Source organism: Nuphar pumila, chromosome 9, assembly GCF_984573655.1.
Source record: "Nuphar pumila chromosome 9, dmNupPumi1.hap1.1, whole genome shotgun sequence".
In the NCBI taxonomy this organism is placed as follows: Eukaryota; Viridiplantae; Streptophyta; class Magnoliopsida; order Nymphaeales; family Nymphaeaceae; genus Nuphar; species Nuphar pumila.
The window spans coordinates 92836094-92857333 of NC_143257.1; the positions used below are offsets into that span (position 1 = coordinate 92836094).

At 36.7% G+C, this 21240-nt stretch overlaps 1 pseudogene; it reads right to left on the minus strand.

Moving 5' to 3' along the window:
* Window positions 1–16143, minus strand: part of LOC149828704 (apyrase 2-like) — a 66408-nt pseudogene extending 50265 nt beyond the window's left edge.
* Between the last annotated feature and the right edge of the window lie 5097 nt (window positions 16144–21240).

The following is a 21240-nucleotide window of genomic DNA, read 5'->3' on the forward strand; positions in this document are numbered from 1 at the left end:
TATACAGATGATTTAAAATTTGCATGATGATCTACACGAGTTATAAGAATGCAAGTCCAGATTTGCAGGATGACTGAGGTTAACTTAAGACAAATGCTAAAATGCACATCAGTTGTGAATTGAAAGTATATGTATATATATACGATAACACCCTGTTTAAACAAATCAAATATTTATCTAGAAGCGAAAAATTAACATGGAAAGGAGATTACGAAAATTGTAAATGATTTCGCAGGGAACTTACACTAGATGTTGCGATGAATGCAATGTGCCCAACAAATCATAATAAATTCTAAGTAAAGTCTTACAACAATTTCAAAATGGAAATTAAGTCAAGAAATTGACAAAAACAAAAAAAAGGAAAAAAATGGATGCTAGAAAGAAAGTTTTCAAACCTGCTGTCGGCTGATACTGTTTGGGGGTTACTGATAACCTCTGATTCCCGTTGCTGGGGTCGCAGGGTTTTTTTTGATCAATCAAAAGGAAGGGGACCAGTGGGGAACGAGAATGGCGATCGATGGAGGCTTGCTAGACAGATATTGCTAGGTACCTGGTGTTGATCCTTCAACCAAGGAAGCAATCTGAAGATCAAGACTGGATGTAGGGGCGCAATTAGGGCTTTGATTCTCAGATGTCTGAGGGCGTCGGGTGGCGGTGCTTGCTCTTTGGCCAACGAGAGATGCCTCAGCTCGATGAGTGATGATCGATCGAGAGGGGTATCGGGGTCATGTGAATCACTGATGCCAGAAATGGTGGATGCCTGATGGAAATGGATTGATGAAGCTTCCAGTGAGATGCCGCCCCTTTTTCACTGCAGTGGAGGCCTGCTTATATAGGCAACGAGATAGGGAATTGGTTGAAGATGGAGGGTAGGAGTAAAAAAAAGCTCGATGGTGATCGGGCGGCTGAGCAGGAGGGTTCAGAAGGTGAGCAAAAAGGATCCCTCTAGAAGGACGGTTTGCGAAAGAGGAGCCCTCCCCTTTTTTTCCTCACGAAGGGCTTTTCAAAGAAACCCTAAAAACTGATCTTCAAAAGAGCCCCTTTTATTTTTGGGATTTTACAAAAGAGGGGTTTTTTAACAAACATGTTTTCATAAAACTTGAAAAAGGTGTTTTCCAAAAGGTTTTTGTAAATGAATGGTTTTTAAAAGTGTTTTTTTTCAAAACCAATTTTTTTTGTTTCTTTTCTATTTGTATTTTCATTTTTTTTTTTTTGAAATAAAATCTAAGATTTTACGAGAAAGGTAATTTTTTTTTTGTATTTTTCTGAGAAATATTTACAAAAAGTGTTCTTCTGAGAATTTCAGACCATTTTGGGAAAATTTCTTCAAAAAGGGGGGGTTTGGACCCAAGTTTTGACAAAATGTTTGAGTTTTGACACTCGAATCGAGAAATACAACGTGATGGGTCTAAACGGATGTCATATGGATTATCCGAGCTATTTAAAGGCTATTTTTGGTATTTTCTATAATTTTAATTTAAAATTTAGACAATGAGACTGGACAATGGATCCAGATCCGGAAACATATAGAATGAATTTAAATTTAGTAAAATTTGAGAAATGAACTGGAATTTAGATTTAAAAATGACTCATTTTGCTCAAAGATGGATTTAGGGGCAAGAAGGGAATATTTAAAAGAATTTGAAAAATTTGGGGTGTTCACAGATGCCCCTCTTTGCTATTAAGCCGGTTGAAAGCCGAGCTTAGTGGCAAAGAAAACACTCCAAATTTTGAAAAATGCCCCAGTCAGCAGATCTGAACTGGGTGTGGAAGAATTTGATTTAAAAGACATGTTTTTCAAATTTAAAACTTTATCCTTGAATGGTTTGGGGAAGACGAAATCCTCGAAAATGATATGATTGAGGAGAAAATGAGGAAATCGTGATGGGGCTTTGCGCGATGATGATGAAAGATAAGGAATTTAGATCAAGTCTCGTGGGTGAGACTAGATCAGCTTTGTGGAATGACTCAGGTTTAGCCCTTAACCTGGATGGGTCGAAGGTATCTCAAAATAACCTGAATGGGGAAGGGAACATATGAGGACCATGATGGGACATTTTGGAAAATGCCTTGTGCGATGAAGCTCAAGTAGGATCCTATCCGGGGTGAATATACAAAGCACAGATTCCTCAATGGGAAGAACCATGATGAGACTTGGAAGAAAACACCTCATCAAAACGAGAAACCTTGTTAGAGCGAGACTCAGGTTTAACCCAAACCTAAAAAAAAAGAAAATACCTCGATGCACGAGGTTCAGGCTTAACCCTTAGCCTGAAGGGGACGACCATATGGAATCTCGAGTAAAGAGACCATGATGGGACCTTCGGAGTTTGGATGAACAAATCCGACAGGGGTTTGCGAAAGGAGGAAGGAAATGGGGTTCCCTAAAGCTTGAAAAAGGGATGAACTTGGGTGTCTCATTGCTGAGACTAAATCAGCTTTTGAATTTAAAAGACCTCTCGCAGGAAGTACAGGTTTTGACCCTTAACCTGAGTGGGAACAACCATACGGAATTCTCGAAAACCGTGATGGGACAGGAGAGATGAGACAACTTTTATGGAAAATGTAAGAGATGAAAATAAGGATATGTGAGACAAATCGATGAATAAGGTGACAGGAGATGAATCCTTCGATGGAATGAAAGATGAATGAGGCGAACCCTTTATCAAGGAGACGAATCTCTTGACAAGGCAAAAGATGGAAGAGGGCAAATCCTTTGAGCAAGAGAAGGTAAAAGCGAAATATGAAGATGGCGACGAAGACGGCAATAGTAAGAAGAAGGCGAAATGTGAAATATGAAGAAGGCAATCCTTTTAACAAGGAGAAGGAAATAATGGGAAATATGAAGAAGGCAATCCTTTTAATAAGGAGACGGCAAGATGTAAAATATGAAGAAGGCTATCCTTTTAACAAGGAGAAGGCAAGATGTAAAATATGAAGAAGGCTATCCTTTTAACAAGGAGAAGGCAAGATGTAAAATATGAAGAAGGCTATCCTTTTAACAAGGAGAAGGCAAGATGTAAAATATGAAGAAGGCAATCCTTTTAACAAGGAGAAGGCAAGTCTTTCGACAAAGCGAAAGACGAGGAAGGTGATCATTTAATCAAGGAGAAGGCGAGTCTCTCGACAGAGCGAAAGGCGGAGAAGGCAATCCTTTTATCAAGGAGAAGGCAAGTCTCTCGACAAAGCGAAAGACGGAGAAGGTGATCATTTAATCAAGGAGAAGGCGAGTCTCTCGACAGAGCGAAAGACGGAGAAGGCAATCCTTTTATCAAGGAGAAGGCGAGTCTTTCGACAAAGCGAAAGACGGAGAAGGCGAGTCTCTCGACAAAGCGAAAGACGGAGAATACAATCCTTTTATCAAGGAGAAGGCAATCCTTTTATCAAGGAGAAGGCAAGTCTCTCGACAAAGCGAAAGACGAAGAAGGCAATCCTTTTATCAAGGAGAAGGCGAGTCTTTCGACAAAGCGAAAGACGGAGAAGGCGAGTCTCTCGACAAAGCGAAAGACGGAGAAGGCAATCCTTTTTAGAAAAGGAGAAGGTGAGTCTCTCGACAAAGCGAAAGACGGAGAATGTGATCATTTAATCAAGGAGAAGGCGAGTCTCTCGACAGAGCGAAAGATGGAGAAGGCAATCCTTTTATCAAGGAGAAGGCAAGTCTCTCGACAAAGCGAAAGACGGAGAAGGCAACACCAAGATGTATCAAAACAGATGTCAAGTTCTTATTTCTTTATCAGGAAAGCTGGAAAATTTTGCCAAAATGATAAAATTTTCAGTTGCTTCAAGGTAATTTTAAGGTAAGCACTTTTTGAAAGATGTTCCCTTTTCCACCTAGAGTATTACCCCCAACTAGGTTAACTCTATAGAATCCAGGATCAAAGTCAAATTTAGTTGTTGGTCTTCTTCAAGGATGCTATCAATTTCCTTGATATGAAAGGAGAGGAAATATTCTTAGCTTCATAAAAGTAATTAAATGAGAAGATATTGATAGAAGAATTTCACATAGATGAAGAAGATTCTTTGCAGTTTGGGCAGTTTGATATCCTGGGCATTTTCCCATGATGATCTTTTTGCACTCTTTTGAGTCATGGGGCTTTCTTAGGCTTTTACATCATCCTTCATTTTGGAGATGTCCTGACTTTTCTCTCTTTCTTCTTTTTTTTTTTGGGGGGGGAAGGGTACGTCACAAACTCCTTCATCTTAGAGATGTTCCGATCCTTCATTTATCTCAGGGATTATATATGATGGTATTGGCTCAAAGGTACTTAGATGATAGCTGGAATCAAATATCTTTTAGGGTTTGTCGGTAGGTCCATCACATCCGCCTTCATCTCGACGGTGATCCGAACTTTCCCTGGAAGGATCCGTCACAAACTCTGTCATCTTGGAGATGTTTCAAATCTTCTTTAGCCCCGGGGGTCTACTCGCTTAATTCGCCTTCATCTTGACGACAATTGAGAGATCCCCTTTGCGGATATTTGATTTGCAGCTTAGCTGACTTGAGGAGACATGAATTGGGTAGGTTCTTTTCTGACTGCCCAGGATATTTCCACTGTCTTAATGCCAAAGAATAATCTTTAAGAATGTGCCATAGCTATGATCAATATCAGCTCATTTATGGCTCTTCAGCATCATTGAATATTTCCTTTACCGGTCATATCGAAGATTTTTTTTTCATCCTCTTGGTTGACCAACAGAAAATTTGGAGTTTGAGCCTTTCTTCACGGAAGCTTCACCCTTTTTGGAAGGAATACTTAAGGAGATTTGAGGAAATTCTTTATATAATAAAAGTTTGGGATCAACAACTATTTTACGGCAATTCGGCAAGATATTCCTGAAATCCTTTGATGACAAAACCTTTGCTTAACATCAAATTTTGACACATTAGTGGGATTCTGGGGAAGAATCCAACATGAGATTGAATTCTGAAGGTAAATGTGAATTTAAAGTACTGAAGGTAAGCTTGATATAAAACTGGATTTTGAAGGTAATCCTTTGAAAGAGTATCAGGACTCGGATTCTACAAGGAAAACAGTGAAATTCGAGTAAAACTCGAATTTTCAAAGGAAAACTGGGAGGTTCGAGTCGGGGCTCGAATCTCAAAGGAAAACTTGAAAGTTCATTTATTGAAGGCAAGAAAACTTGAGACAAAACTCAAATTTTCGAAGGGAAGCAGGCAGGTTCGAGTCAGGGCTCGAATCAAAATTTTGAAGGTTTATTTACTGAAGGCAAGAAAATTTAAAACTCAAATTTTTTGAAGGAAAGTTGGAAAGTTCGGGCCAGGGCCCGAATTTCAAGGGAAAACTGGAAAGGTTCAGATTTGTGAAGGAACAGAAGACTTGAGTAAAAACCCAAACTTTCGAAGGAGAACTGAAAAATTCGAGTCAAGGCTCGAATCTCAAAGGAAAGAGTTGGAAGTTCGAGTTGAAAACTCGAATCTTCAAAGGAGAGTTGATGAGAATGGATAGAAGAAGACTGGCAAAATTTAAGGAAAATCGAGGAAAGATTGTAACATGAAGGCTTGAATTTGAGACTTGAATGACCCGAAGATCGACATTGGATTTAGAGCTCTGATTTTTTGATGAAGGGTCAGTGCAAAAGACTGATCCTGAGAGGCTAACTGATCGGTCAGCCAGGCACTAGCATGAGTGCTAGGCTTACCTGTATGAGTACTGAATTCTTCAAAAATGCCCCAGTGTAAGTACTGGGTTTTCTGATGGAGATTTGAAGAAAAAGGGGACACCGACATTCTTTAAGATACTTGAGATTTGAGCGAGAATGATTGTCGGTGTTTTCAGGATTTTCCCTTATCCTGAAAGGGGAGATGGAATAGACATTTGATGAGACTTTAGAAACGAATGATTCAGGTTTACCCCTTAACCTGAAAGGGGAGAAGCATAAATTTTATAAAAATGGAGAAGAAGAAAGGAAAGAAATTTTGAAAATTTATTTTGGAAAAGAATTCTCACAGGTAGCATTGTTGCTCCTATGAGGGGTCTCAGAATTATCCCTTATCCTGAATGGGAAAAAGAATGAAATTTAAAGAGTTTTAATGAAGGAAAATTGATATAAATCTAGAAAATCAACAAAGATCGATAAAACTTATATTTACAAAAGAATCCTCATAGGTAGCATTGTGGCTCCTACGAGGGGCTTCAGGATTTTCCCTTATCCTGAATGGGAACACCTCGGACAACGAGGGTCAGGTTTTTCCCTTAACCTGAGCGGGAAAAATAAGAATAAAGGAAATACCTCATGGGAAAGAGGCATCAGGTTTATCCCTTAACCTGAAAGGGTAAAAAGATTGATAAAATTTACTGAAAATTTAAAGAAATATTTGATAAACTTGATAAAACTTGATAAAATTGATGTAAACTTGATAAAATTGATGTAAACTTGATAAGATATGAATAAAATGAATGAAACAGATAAAAATATCAAATTTAACTGAAAATTTATAAGATTCGAGAAAAAAGAGTTTTTCTGATCCTGCCTGCATATGGGATCTTGAAAGGAAAATGTTCATTTAAGGGATAAATGAGAAATCATTTTAGGGGAAGAAAATCCACCACAAGAAGAATGATCAGCGTAAGATCTGATCCTTTAAATCAAATATGAGAGATCATCATGAGGGTTAATTTTCGAAGGCAACGGTTTTGAAATCTAATTTTGAAGCAGAAGATCAACAATAGATCTGATTTCTAAAAATAACAGTTCGAAATTGATAATAAGATCAATACAAGGGTTGATCTTTTGGAGATAATGTTTAAAATTCAACCTTGGAAGATAAGATCAATCACAAGGGTTGATCTTTAAATATAATGATTTAAAACCCAATCCTGGAAGATAAGACCAACACAGGGGTTGATCTTTGAAAAGTTTTGAGATCAATTTTGGAGGATAAGACCAACGCAAAGGGTTGATCTTTTGAATAAAAAGATTTGAAATCCATCTTGGAAGATAAGATCAATACAAGGATTGATCTTTGAATATAAAGGTTTTGAAATCCACTTTGAAAGATAAGGCTTGATCTATAAAGATTTGAAATCCATTTTGAAAGATAAGACCAACACAAGGGTTGATCTTTGAATATAGAGGTTTAAAATTCATTTTGGAAGATAAGACCAACACAAGGGTTGATCTTTCAATATAATGGTTTGAAAGACTTATTTTGAAGATATGATCAACACGAGGGTTGATTTTTTTTTTGTCAAAGGTTAGACCAAGGAATATTTGAATTCCTTGGTCATAACGAAGATTTTTAAAATTTCATGATTTTTGAAAAAGCCCTCATAGGTAATATCATTTCTCTCATGAATGATGTCAGGATTGGTCCCGCATTCTGAAAAGAACAGGAATTTAAATGTAATTTTAACAGAAGCTGATGAAGAGATTTTTGAAATATAGATTTTCAAAAGCAAATGCCCCTATGTGGCAGAGGAAGAAAGTATTGGGATATTTAGAGATATAAAGGAAAATTGACATTTCATTGACGAGCAAAACTGATAACAAAGAACTGAAATATTTACAAACACTTTGACCAAAAGGTCACAAAAGGACTGGGCTGACTGGCCCCCTACAAGATGACTTGGCAAAAAGGGAAAAGGTAGGAGAATTCTAACATCTTCAGTCTTCTGAGTAGCTGGGGAGAGACTTGGTCATGACGGCTAGGTCATCTTCCTCTTCATCTTCAGCAAAGAGATTCTTGTCGACGCAATCCTGAACAATATTTTTGAAGACGAAGCAGTGATCGGTGTCATGCCCCACTGCTCGATGGAACTTGCAGAACTGATTTGTGAACCTTCCCATGACCGTGGGAGGATCCGCGACTTTTGGAAGTTTAACCAATCCTTTGGCCAGCATGAATTCAAGGGCTTCTTCGAGCGTTTGCTTTAGAGTAGTGAACTCACGGTCATTACTCCAACCTTCGCGCTTTATCTTCTCCTTTTGCGGAAAGTTAGACTGAGACGGCTTGTTATTCTGCTTGGAAGACTTCTCCCTTTGAGCTGCGTCGTGGTTCTGGCCAACCTTGCTGTCATTTTTGTTTCTTCTGCTACTGTCATGATCATTGCCAGAGGTATCAGCTGCATGAGTGAACTGCGCTTTCTTTTTCTGATCTTGGATATTTTTGGCAAGAGGCATGCCCTCGTAAAGCCCACTCTCTATTCCTGCCTCGAGCCATTCGGCTCGTTCAATGAACTTGATAAAGGATTTTGCTAGAGAAGTGGCAATGAGGCTTCTCAGGGGCTGAGAGAAATTGCTGAGGATTATTTGCAATGCATGCTCCTCTGGAATGGGAACTTTCATCTTGTTGCAGGTACTTCTCCACCTGTGGATGAACTCTCCTGCTCTTTCTGTCTCATTCTGCTTTAGGTTGTAAAGGTGATTGAGGGTAGGGGAAACCTCAGTGTTGAATAGAAAGCGCTCAATGAACATATTTACTACCTTATCGAACTCTCGTAGTTCGATAGGATTCACATGATCAGCATACCATCTGGCTGCTACACCCTCCAGACTGCGAGGAAAACAGATGAACAGAGCCCTGTTGTCTTTTCTGAAACGGCTGCACTCTGCATAAAATGTGGCTAAGTGGGCTTTAGGGTTGCCAGTCCCGTCAAATTTGAGAAACTTGTGGGGAAGATTCTCCAGATTATCATCCTCATCTAGACCATCATAAAAATATTCGCCGGTGTAGGTCTGCTTGCCCTTACCCTTGGCTTGAATGTCCTTGATTGCTCGACTCATTTCCTTCATCTGCTTGCTCATCAAGTCTTCTGCTAGAGCCCCAGACTTGGGCTTGTTGACAGATTCGGGCTCTTCCGCAACTATCTTTACAGACTGTCTCGGAGGATTCTGCTTGTAGACAATCTGCTCTTCCTCTTCCGATTCTTCCTCGACTGACTCTGATTCCTCAGAAGTAGTGTCTGGCTGCACCTTTTTGATGATTCTGATTGTCTTTTTCACAGGCTTCTTCTTCAGCTTGCTTTTAGGAGCTGCCTCTTTCAGCATGGCCTCAGCTTGCTCCGACATCATCCTTGTCATCATCTTTTGGAACATGTCATACATAGCGGGGTCGATATCATCTTTCTTGCTCTGACTCTGTCCCCTGACTGATTTAGGAGAGCTTATCTCTTCCGCCTCACTGTCGCTGAGTTGAGGAACTGTTTCTTTTCCCCCTCTTGTAGTGACCATTTTTGAAATATCAGAACTCTCTGTGGAGGAAAAATGGAGGTTTTTAGACCAAAGAAACTTTTTGGAGATATTTTGACAAAGAGGAAGGATTTAGGTTAAAAATTTAATTGTATCCCATTACTAGGGATTGAGTCACCACCAAATTTGTGACAATTGCGTTGTTTACTCTACGAGGGAGAGTAACCAACTGAAAATATGAAAAGAAAATATTATTTTTGAAAAGGATATCTCTTGATGGAAAGAGATTTTTATGAAAATATAAACAAGAATATAAAAACAGAAAAAATAAAAGGAAAAATGGAATTTTGAGAATAAATGGTAAGAATTTAAAATTTTGAAGAACTTGCAGGCAGGATCAGAAGAATTTGGAAGAATTTTTAGAAGAAGAAGAAGAAAAGGATAAAGAAAAATACACCTGGTTTTTAAAAATAAAGAGGACATTTTGAAACATATACCCAGGGTTTTGGAAAATATAAGGAAGATATAAAATATCACACAATCACAGATATACAAGCAAGGATACATAAACAGCATTCCCTAAGGCTGACTCTATATGCAATATTTAAAATGGCTGATAGGACCTTAATCCTAACTCTAAGATTTATATCATCTGATTCCGATCAAGGTACGCCGATATACTCAAGCCGAAGCTCGAAGTACGTGGCATATAAAGTATTTACTCCGGTTCTAAGGTAAAGGCTTCCCAACATCCTTGAGCACCTACCGATATACCTCGGACTATGGCCCTTAGGTACGTGGTCCAGTTGTGAGGCTCTCTCCCGAACTATGGTTCAGTGAGACAGCCCAGCAACGTGAAGACCGGGACAATATAGGTAAGGTTGTTTTCAAAATATGATCAACATGCAAATAAAATCAGAAGGCTCTAATGCAAGTCCTAAAGAGATAGATTTTAAATGAAAAGAAGCATACACTTGGATACATTGTCTGCATTCAATCCCTAAAATTGAGGAGAGTTGTCTTTAAGACTTAAGTCTAATGTGAACATGGATAATCTCCTCAATAAGGTCCTACCAAACCATACTTAGATCCTATATGCAATGATGTCAGCTTAGGACAAAATCTAGGCTTCCTAAGGTTTGCATGAAAAAATGTAGCTGACATATGTTAGAATAAAGACTTAGATTATATAAAAGCAAAGCAAAGGCATAGATTCAACCGGACGAAGACGGGTCCCATCTCGGTCGCCAAAAAACTGTGATCATCGCAAAATTTTTCCTCCCTTGTTGGTTTCTCTCTCTTCCTTCTCTTTTCCTTTTCTAACCTCTTATTTTCCTCCTTTTTAAAGGGAGAAGAACAAAAGAAAGAAAAGAGAAAGAGAAGAGAAAAGAAAGAAAGAGAGAGAGAAGAACTATTTGGCGCGGTCTCACTTGACCTTAATTTGAAAAATATTTAGAAATCTAACTCGCCTCCGTTTTGAAAATTTGCGGGAAAATGGAGAGACGGGATTCGCTCGTCGGTACGAGGTTCGACCATTCCTGGCACCTTTACCAGGGGTAATCGAACCAAGGATCGAATCTATGCCTTTTGCTTTGCCTAAATATAGTCTAAGAATTTATTCTAACTCTAAATGCACAAAGAATCATGCTTGTGCAATGTAAGAATGTATGCTTCTTTTGAAAAGATGTTTTGAAAATTTCCAAGTGTTCTGAGATGATCTTGATAATAGAGTGAAGAAATTTTAGAACTTGAGATAGATCAGAGAAGTTCTAAGTTTTTGAAGTAAATCAGGATTTGGAAAAATAAATGAGAAAGAATGACTTGAAGTTTTGAAATGAAGTTTCAAAGTCAAAATCGACTTTGAATTTTGGATTTTGAATTTAGAAAAGGAAATGAATACTTGAGATGGAATTGAATTTGGATTTTTAAGTTTGGAATGGATCTGAGATAATCAAATGGTATTTAAGGATGGAAATGGATTTAGGGAGTTCAGATGAGATCTGAAAAATGGAATTTGGATTAGAATTGGGAATGAAATTGGATCTAAAGATGGATTTAAGATCTCAGATCCGAGATAAAATTGGGTTCTGGATCCTAAGATGGATTTGGATCAGAAGTCTAAGATCCAACATGTGATTGAATTCTGGATCCTAAAAATGGAACTGGATCTGAAGTCTGAGATCCAAAAGTGAAACTGGATTCTGGATCCTAAGATGGATTTTGGATCTGAAGTCTAAGATCCAAAGTGGAATTGGATTCTGGATCCTAAGATGGATTTGGATCTGAAGTCTGAGATCCAATGTAGAATTATATTCTGGATCCTAGAATGGAAACTTAGACCTGAAGTCTAAGATCCAAAGTGAAATTGATTCTGGATCCTATAAGTAAATTGAATCTGGAGTCTGAGATCCAATATGAGTGTTGAATTTTGGATCTTAAAATGGATTTGGAGTTAAATTCAGAAGAGGAATCAAGAATTTCTAAGTCTGATTTGAATTTGGAAAAAGGAATTTTTAGAAATTGAATTTTGAATATACAGATGAATCCCAAAGTCAATTTAGTCCTGGGATTTGAAGCTTGAAATGAATCAAGAATCTCAAAGTTAAAATTGAACCTTGAGTTTGATTGGAGCTTTTGAAAATGAATTTGAATTTTCAAAGTAAAATTAAACTTTGAAAATGAATTGGGATTTTTGAATACGAAATGAAATTGAAATCTCGAAGTTAAATTGGACTCTGAGATGGAAAATGAAATAGAATTGAAAAAGATGAATAGGATTGAAGATTTGATTGAAGAAAGTATTTACATTACTTGGAGTTTTGAAAAAGTAATTTTTGAAAATATGATGCAGTTCTATCCTAAATGATGAATGCATTTAAATTTTTGAAATTGGATTTTGAAAAGCTATCTCATTCTTGAACTGAATCAAAATAAGATTGAAGATATAATACATCCTTGACTATGGTCATTGAATGTATTATATGATAATCTATGTTTAAATTCAGGTGAAGAATAAAACACATTTGGTGCTTTTATAGAATTTAAAATGAAATTAACTCTCAACATACCCTGACTATGGCCATTGGTATGTATTTTGAGTTGATTTTAAGTTAAATTCTGATAAAAGAAGAAAATATTTAAGGAAAATATGATGAAATTTTGAAAACGGATCCAGTGTGGATCCAGTGTTATTTTGTAAAAGGTAAAAATCCTAAGTTTTGTCCACACCCTGACTATGGCCATTGATGTGGATCATCAACTTAGGATTAATTTATCTCTTACGAAATGGTGCACGTGCCATTCGTGTTTCCATTTGTGAGATTTTAGAAGATAAAAGGAAAATAATGAAACATATGTTATTTGCATGCTCATCCATTCTAATCTAATACGGAAAATGTAAAATTTTCATTAATATCTAACTATTACAATGTTGAGTTTAAATTAGAATTACAAGAGTTGCTAATTCTAGGTAAGGAAATAGCGATGCTTATGAATTTCCTAAAAAAAAAAAGTGAGTTAGCATGATATGATGGAAATACAAATCATAGAAAGACCCATTAGGACTGCCTAAGCTCATGCTTATAAGTGGCCATGCTTATGATGAAATGTATGTATACACACCCTGTGAGAACATATGAGTACACGTATGCTTATACATGATGTCTGAGGTTAATGAAAATTTACATATGAGAAGGCGTTCAAAATTGCCTTAGATGGATGATGAGATGCGCATTTACACAGCAATGTGCTGTGTAGTGAATGTTTCAGCAGGTATGTGGGTGTAGCAACAGGCATGCAGAGGTGCTAATGAAGTGTTTAGCAAACTTTGTGGTGCTCTTCAAGGGTGAAGGCGGGGGCTGTAGTGTTTGTGAATGGGAACAACTGGGTGCTGTTGGGACACCTAGGAATGCTGGTAAAGGGAAAAAGATGGATATGATGCGATATAGGGAAAATATACACAGTGGATAAATGCTAGATGTCAATGTACCTAAGCACATGATATGCTCGTGAGTACCTCTAATGACATGCTGTGTGCTGCCATTCAATGGAGTTATTGTTTTACAGTCTATCCAATAAAACTAGCTTTGGTAGTGACGGGCGCCATCATCAAAGTGAAGATCATATATATATATATATATATATATATATATATATATATTATTGTTGCCTATTTGTCGCAGGCTATAACAAGCAGAGAATGACTGTTTCCCACAGATATCACTTCAAATTTATTTGAAGATTTCGTATCTTCACTTTTAGTCCATTAGCTTGGTCACTTTGGCTACGGCTCTTGAATCACTGATCTATACAGGTGATTTAAAATTTGCATGATGATCTGCACAAGTTATAAGAATGCAAGTCCAGATTTGCAGGATGACTGAGGTTAACTTTAGACAAATGCTAAAATGCACATCAGTTGTGAATTGAAAGTATATGTATATATATACGATAACACCCTGTTTAAACAAATCAAATATTTATCTAGAAGCGAAAAATTAACATGGAAAGGAGATTACGAAAATTGTAAATGATTTCGCAGGGAACTTACACTAGATGTTGCGATGAATGCAATGTGCCCAACAAATCATAATAAATTCTAAGTAAAGTCTTACAACAATTTCAAAATGGAAATTAAGGTAAGAAATTGACAAAAACAAAAAAAAGGAAAAAAATGGATGCTAGAAAGAAAGTTTTCAAACCTGCTGTCGGCTGATACTGTTTGGGGGTTACTGATAACCTCTGATTCCCGTTGCTGCGGTCGCAGGGTTTTTTTTGATCAATCAAAAGAAAGGGGACCACTGGGGAACGAGAATGGCGATCGATGGAGGCTTGCTAGACAGATATTGCTAGGTACCTGGTGTTGATCCTTCAACCAAGGAAGCAATCGGAAGATCAAGACTGGATGTAGGGGCGCAATTAGGGCTTTGATTCTCAGATGTCTGAGGGCGTCGGGTGGCGGTGCTTGCTCTTTGGCCAACGAGAGATGCCTCAGCTCGATGAGTGATGATCGATCGAGAGGGGTATCGGGGTCATGTGAATCACTGATGCCAGAAATGGTGGATGCCTGATGGAAATGGATTGATGAAGCTTCCAGTGAGATGCCGCCCCTTTTTCACTGCAGTGGAGGCCTGCTTATATAGGCAACGAGAGAGGGAATTGGTTGAAGATGGAGGATAGAAGTAAAAGAAAGCTCGATGGTGATCGGGCAACTGAGCAGGAGGGTTCAGAAGGTGAGCAAAAAGGATCCCTCTAGTAGGATGGTTTGCAAAAGAGGCGCCCTCCCCTTTTTTTCCTCACGAAGGGCTTTTCAAAGAAACCCTAAAAACTGATCTTCAAAAGAGCCCCTTTTATTTTTGGGATTTTACAAAAGAGGGGTTTTTTAACAAACATGTTTTCATAAAACTTGAAAAAGGTGTTTTCCAAAAGTTTTTTGTAAAAGAATGGTTTTTAAAAGTGTTTCTTTTCAAAACCAATTTTTTTTGTTTCTTTTCTATTTGTATTTTCATTTTTTTGTATTTTTTGAAATAAAATCTAAGATTTTACGAGAAAGGTAATTTTTTTTTTGTATTTTTCTGAGAAATATTTACAAAAAGTGTTCTTCTGAGAATTTCACACCATTTTGGGAAAATTTCTTCAAAAAGGGGGGGTTTGGACCCAGGTTTTGAGAAAATGTTCGAGTTTTGACACTCGAATCGAGAAATACAACGTGATGGGTCTAAACGGATGTCGGATGGATTATCCAAGCTATTTAAAGGCTATTTTTGGTATTTTCTATAATTTTAATTTAAAATTTAGACAATGAGACTGGACAATGGATCCAGATCCGGAAACATATAGAATGAATTTAAATTTAGTAAAATTTGAGAAATGAACTGGAATTTAGATTTAAAAATGACTCATTTTGCTCAAAGATGGATTTAGGGGCAAGAAGGGAATATTTAAAAGAATTTGAAAAATTTGGGGTGTTCACAATAAGGTTTCAAAGCCTGAAAAACCATATTTTCAAAATAATTCTTCCACACCCAGTTCTGACCTGCTGACTGGGGCATTTTCAAAATTTGGAGTGTTGTCTTTGCCACTAAGCTCGGCTCTCAACCGGTTAGTAGCAAAGAGGGGCATCTGTGAACACCCCAAATTTTTCAAAGTTTTGTAAAAATGACCCTTTTGCCCCTGATTCCATTTTCTGAGAAAATCAAAACAATTTCAAAGCTAAATCTTCAGATTTTTTTTTGAATTAAATTCCATATTAATGTATTCAAAATCAATTCCGGATCCGAATCCAGCATTTTAAATCCAAATTTCCTCAAGACTCGGACCCAAACTCATTTCTGAAGAAATTTTCTCAAAATAGCTTTAAAATTCTCAGAAAAATCTCCTTTTGTAAATATTTTTACAAAAACACAAAAAAATATTAGTTTTAAAATCTTTAACTTCTCGTAAAGCTTTAGGATTATTCTAAAAATACAATTTTTTTTTTTTGAAAAATAACATAAAAAATCAAAAAATTGGAAAAATTACAAGAAAAACAAATGATTCTCAAGGTTTTAAAAAAAAAAAAAACTTCTTGCTGAAAACCTCAAATTTTGAACTATTTTACAAAAATTTTCTTTTAAAGGAGACCTCCTTTTTGAAATAGAGGAGATTTACAACGGCTGCAGACTCGCTCTATCGCACATCTGCAACAGTTTGCCCATTCATCGCCCTCCATCTTCAACGGGTTCCTCACTCGAACCTTCCATCTCTTCTTTAAGAAGAGACCTTCCCCAATGATCGAGGATCATCCATTTTTTTTCCGACTCTTTACTGGCATCCTTCTTCCCCTGGAGATTGCAATCCATCATCGAGCATTCGCCTTCTTCGAGAAGCAGGCATCAGTTCTTCTCCTCCAAGGTCCAGCATCTGCAAGCATTCGTGGAGTTTCCCTGATCGAGATCCATCATCCATTTTTTTTTTACGCCTGCATTTGTTCTCGACATCATCCATGAATTTCATCGGGTTTTTCATCAACATTTCTTCTTATCGACATTCTTTCTGAAGGAGATATCCATCAACTTCATCCAGTTTTTCAACCCACCATCATCGCTCCGATCGGTCTTCTGCCTCTCCACCCAAATTTCTCCTCTCAATCCCATTTTTCTGGTCCTTCTTGGAGTTGCTAAAGGAAGATCTCCCCTCCCTCCTTCAAAACTCTACAAAAAAAAAGCTAAAGGTCCCTGGAGTAGAAGAGAAGAAAAAAAAAGAATTTCGTCCTCCACAGAACTCTGCAAACAACGATACAAGTCTTTTCACCTTCTCTCTTCATATTTGATTTTTCTTCTACTAGTTTCCCGATCGCCCCTCTTTTGTCTATTGTTTTGTGAAGCACCTCTCAGTAACATAGATTCACCTATAGCAAAGTGAGACTACCGATGTGCAAAACTAATGGAATCAATGTATTCCAACATTTGGATTTCTTGCTTACATTATTGCCTTTTTTGTTTCAGCATCAATTAGTTATAAACTTTCTATTTGTTTTTCTTAGAATTTTAGTCTATTCTGGCTTCATTCTTATTTTAATCCAATTTCGATTTGCTTATGATGTCCATCGGCCTTGGCTCATGCTCTCATTTTATTTTATTTTGATTTCCAATTGGTCTTGGACTGTGATTCCCGTTTTCTTTGGAAGCATAATGATTCCTGGTGTTCGATCAAATAGTCATGCGTTGGCTAATCAAACGAACTCCAACAATTGAATGCTAGAAACCTTTCTTTCGCCAGCTTTAAACTAACATTCGGTAAAATTTCCTTTGGCAAGCTCGTCTGGATGCTGATATCAATGTTGTTGATAGAGTCTTACTGAGTTTTACTCAGTTTGACAAGGAAGTTAATAACGGCACTTCATCATTTTTTTTTTTTTTTTTTATTCTACAATATTTCCCATTAACCGATTTCATTAGTCGATTTGGTTTGTTCATCCTGTTAGCTATAGCTTCTCCCAAGGTGTGCATTCATTCTGTGTTATCACAGTTGTTTTTCAGTTTAGTTCAAATATGATCCGTGGTCATAAGAAATTCTCAGAGATTAATATGATTCTGTTTATGGCTCAGCCTGCCCCATGGCGCATTTGTTTCTCTTCTGCATTTGATATAGCCATATTCAACTGGTGTCAAAACGTTAGCCCTTCATTACATTACATGCATGTCTTCTTTTATTTCATGTTGCTGGTTCGTTACTTTCTTCCTCTGTTTGATTTACTTGTGTTAATCTGCATAACAATCGGGAATGAAGAACTGGGGTAATCCAATGATCTCTGTAAACTATCTAAAGATATCGTGAGAAGAGTTTCTCTAATAATAAGCCAAATTGATATCTATGTGGGCATGTGCCTCTTGTCATCCCCCAAGGAGGGTCGAAAGCATGGATAGAGTTTAAAATCAGGATCGATAATCAGAACAGTGAGATTGTTCTTTACATCCTCCCTTATGAATCCCTCTGAGTCATGTCAAAGAGAATGCCAACTGATAGTCTCATAGTTGCCCTCGTCTCAGGTTCAGCTATGAATCTGGTATATATATATATATATATATATATATATATATATATATATATATATATATATATATATATATATATTTTTCCTTTTCTTCAAGTATGCAAAATGAAGAAGATTAAGTGATATCTATCAATTCGAGTAATAGGGATATTATGGCCTGAAAGGTCATAATCTCAAGGCCTGTCACCATTTTTGGTCATACTACATCAATTCTTGCATCTGTGACATCATGTTGCTTTTCCTGCCTCATCAAAATTTCCCTATAATATTTTGTGTCATTATGGATTTCTGTGGCTCCTGCATTTCCACTTTGTACCATCTCCTTTTCATGATTTATTGGATTCATATATTCATCATATTGCTAATAGTGGACCAGTGAAAACGACTGGAATCTCTCCCTCTACTTGACAATTACAGTCATTTCTCGATTGAGAACATTAGATAACAGTTTTCTGTTGATCTGTCCCTCCACCTTTTGTTGGGCATTCATTCTTTTTTTTTTCTCTCATGGTCATGCTTTTCAGTTTAATCCTATGCGATTTTGAGCTATAATTCTGTGAAGTATAATGTTTTTCCCCCTTTTCAGTGATTACTTAATGATTTTTTGGAAAGCATTTAAGCATAAGGGTCTGTGATTGTGGATAATGGTGAAACATTTGCGCAAGATATGGTGATGAGGGAATTAAGCTGGTGAATTGAAATTCTGATGTTGATGTTCTGCTTCTGCTATTGGTTTATGGTAGAAAGTTGAATCATGAGGTGTAGTCCAGAATGACATAAGCAACCATCGCTTTTGATTGAATGGGGAGTCTCAGTCACAATCCCCAATGGCTTTACATTGCATAACAAAGCCCACAAGTCACTGTGAGCTATTATGTACCTTCACAGGTTGCCCTCTCTCAAGATAGCATGCATAGTTAAGTCACAGGTGCAACTCGGGTGAGTTCTCCAGCCTCACCATCATTGCAGAATGCATGTGCTGATGAGGCTTTTTCAGAAAGATACATTGCTCATCTCCTACTTGCACCCAACATCACCTTTGACACTCCATCTATGACCGACAGCCTCCACCACTTCACCATGGCACAGCCTCAACCAGCTACTGCCGCAATGCAGGCATCACAACCCTGCCTCCACCAACACATCAGCTATCCATATCCTGCCATAAAGACCCCTACACTCCAAAGCTACCCTTAGGCACCAGCATCATGCCTATCATATGTATGTATATATAAATATGTTTATATCTTATGAAAAATTTCTAGTCATAGGAATACACATACATGCTTTCATGAATCCATTCCCTTATGTATATACATAGCCATGTATATTCTATTATGCTCTCCGTCTTATAAAGCATTATCTTTCTTTTATATCTGTGTTTTCTACTGCATATTAACACTTGATTTTTGCAGGAAATATGTGAAAGACATCATTACTTGGGGTTGTAAATTTGCTTTCCCATGTTGTAATAGCTAGATATAATGAGAATTTACATTTCCTGCTTTAGGTAGAATGAATGAGCATTATAAAATGCCATGAATTGCTTATTTCATGTATTTTTCCTTCATTTCTCAAAATTCCCACGATGGTGAAACACGAATGGCACGTGCACCATTTCGTAGGAGGTAAGTTAATTCTAAGTTGACGATTTACATCAACGGCCATAGTCGGGCAAAACTTAGAATTTTTATCTTTTACAAAATAACACTGGATCCACTTTTCAAAATCCACCATATTCTCTCAAAATATTTTCTTTCTTTTATCAGAATTTAACTTAGGATTAACTCAAAATATATACCAATGGCCATAGTCAGGGTATATTGAGGGTTAATTTCATTTTAAATTCTATAAAAGCACAAAAAAATGTATCTTATTCTTCACTTGAATTTAAATGTGGTTATTATATAATATATCCAATGACCATAGTCAGGGATATATTATATCTTCAACCCCATTCTTAATTCACTTAAAGAATGAAATAGCGTTTCAAAATCCAATTTCAAATTTATTCAAATTCATTTCATCATTTAGGATAGAATTGCATCACATTTTTTTCAAAATTCTTTTTCAAAAACCCAAGTGATCTCAAATATCTTTCTCCAGTCTATAATTTAATTCATCCTTCTATCTTATTTCAAAGATTTAAAATTCCAAGTTCAAAGTCCAATTTGACTTTGAAATTTCAAAATTCAATCTTTATATTCTTGATTCATTCCAAATTCAAGCTCTAAATTCAAAGTCTAAATTGACTTTGAAATTCATTTATAATTCAAATTCTCAAATCGATTTTGAAATTCCAAAATTCCAACTCAATTCAAAATCCAATTTCAAAGTTCAATTTAACTTTGAAGTTTCTGATTCATCTTCTGATTCAAAAACAAGTTTTCTTCAAGATTTAAAAAGTTAAGATTTACTCTGAATCTCAAAATCCAAACATTCCTAGGTTCAATCTGGGTTTTCAAAATCCATATCCATCTTCAAAAGTCCCATTTGGACTTTCAAAACCCAAAATCCAAAGTTAATCTTAGCTTGGACCCAGATTTCCAAGTATGAATCCAATTCTACTTTGGATCTCAGATTATAGATCCAAATTCCATTTTAGGATCCAGAATCCAATTCTATTTTGGATCTCAGATTACAGATCCAAATTCCATATAGGATCCAAAACCCCATTCTACTTTGGATCTCAAACTTCAGATCCAATTCCATCTTAGGATCCAGAGTCCAACCCTACCTTGGATCTCAGATCTCAGATCCAAATACCATCTTGGATTCCAAGTCTTGAATCCAATTCCCTTCAAAATTCCAAATCCAAAATTCTACTTTAATTCCAATTCTTAAAGCCAATTCCATTTCATTTAAACCAAGTTCCTATTTCGGATCCTAAATCCCAAAATCCACTCAAAACTCTATCCAGAACTTGGATTCGGATTTCATCTTGAAATTCCAAACTTTTTTTCAAATCCCATTTCTCAATTCCTTTTGATTTCCCACATTTCCTTCTAAATTCAAAAACTTCAAAATTGGAATTCAATTCCATTCCAAATATTCATCCAAGTTCAAACTTCTAAATTCAAAATCCATTTATGACTTTGAAAATTTCCTTCGTTCTCTTTTTATCTCAAGACTTCAAAATCAACTTCCAAATTCCAGATTTATTTTCCCAAGCTCTTGATTATTCTAAAAAAACTTAGAACTTTAATCTTAAGTTCTAAATTAGGAATCATTTCTTCACTTTATCAGATTCACTTGGAAATTCTTCAAAATATTTTCAAAAGAGCATACATCTTTGCATTTGCACAAGCATGATTCTTTGTGCATTTAGACTTAGAATAATTTCTTAGATAATTTCTTATCAAAGCAAAAGGCATAAATTCGACCCTTGGTTCGATTACCCCTGGTAAAGGCGCCAGGAACGGTCGAACCTCGTACCGATGAGCGGATCCCGTCTCCCAGTTTTCCCGCAAATATTTAAAAAACGAAGGCGAGTTATTTCAAAATTTTTCAAAATTAAGGTCAAGTGAGACCCGCAAAAGAGTTCCTCTTCTCTCTCT